Below are 1100 nucleotides of genomic sequence, written 5' to 3' on the forward strand. Positions count from 1 at the left end.
CGAGGATGAGCCCCAATACTGTGCTGTTGTATCAGCAGCACAAAACACATTCAGATACACAAGATTAGCCAGCAGGCAATGGGATTGCTCTCTGGAGTTTTGAAATTGTCGCCTTGGCACGTCCAGTCGGGTGGAGCAGAGAGGAATGCATTTCTCTGCGGGTTTATTTACCTACACATCACCTCAGGCTGGGGTGGGGCGCGTACAATCTCACAGAGGTGTGTTTGCATGTGCGTGCATATGTGTGTATGTGGTGATAAGGTGGATAATCATCCAGACTTCATCCATCATTATGTTCCCAGTTCTCTCTACAGTTGGCAATCCCCTTCTGACAGAACTGGAGCTATTACATTTGTGTACGCAAGTGTAGGTATGTGTCAATGCGTTTCTAGGTGCTTAAGTGGTCAGTAAACAGGAAAACAACGTCCAAGGCAACAGATCTGTTTTGGAGGAGAAGAGGGGAAATAAGAGGAAGGACAGGAGGAATAGAAAGAGAATGAGTCCTGTCTCCACTGTGTTCTCTGCCTTCTGTCCGCTGACACCGCCAGCATGTTGGCTACAATGGAGAGGCTTGTATTTCTGTACATGTAGCACCAAAACTAGCAGGGGCCTGCCCTGTCTGTCTTGCACTGTTCAGACACCTGTACTGCTCTTACTTTCCATATCTAGTAATTCACAATGTTAACTTTATATAACAGAGGATCTAACAATATGAAGAATAATTTGCCTCAAAATATAACACTGCTTTTGACTGACTAATGGAAGAAAGTTGGTTCTTGATCATTTTACAGTATTGATTGCAAGAGCCTTTCTTGGTAAAATATTTGTCTATTCTGGGAGAACATACATGTGTTTTTGGAGAACTAAGCTAAATGATTTTGGATGCCATTTCATTCCATTTCAAGCACTTCACTGGCTTTGCTTTGGCCCAGTTTAGCTCACTTCTGCTTACTACTTTCACACACTGGTTGCTGGGCTTCCCCAACTACTGCATTCCTCACTCTACAGAGCAAATGCTAGACAGACAGGCAGACAGATACACAGATGGGTTAAGACAGACAGACAGACAGACTGGGGGGGGGGGGGGGGGGAAAAATCCT

Source organism: Micropterus dolomieu, linkage group LG15, assembly GCF_021292245.1.
Source record: "Micropterus dolomieu isolate WLL.071019.BEF.003 ecotype Adirondacks linkage group LG15, ASM2129224v1, whole genome shotgun sequence".
In the NCBI taxonomy this organism is placed as follows: domain Eukaryota; kingdom Metazoa; phylum Chordata; class Actinopteri; order Centrarchiformes; family Centrarchidae; genus Micropterus; species Micropterus dolomieu.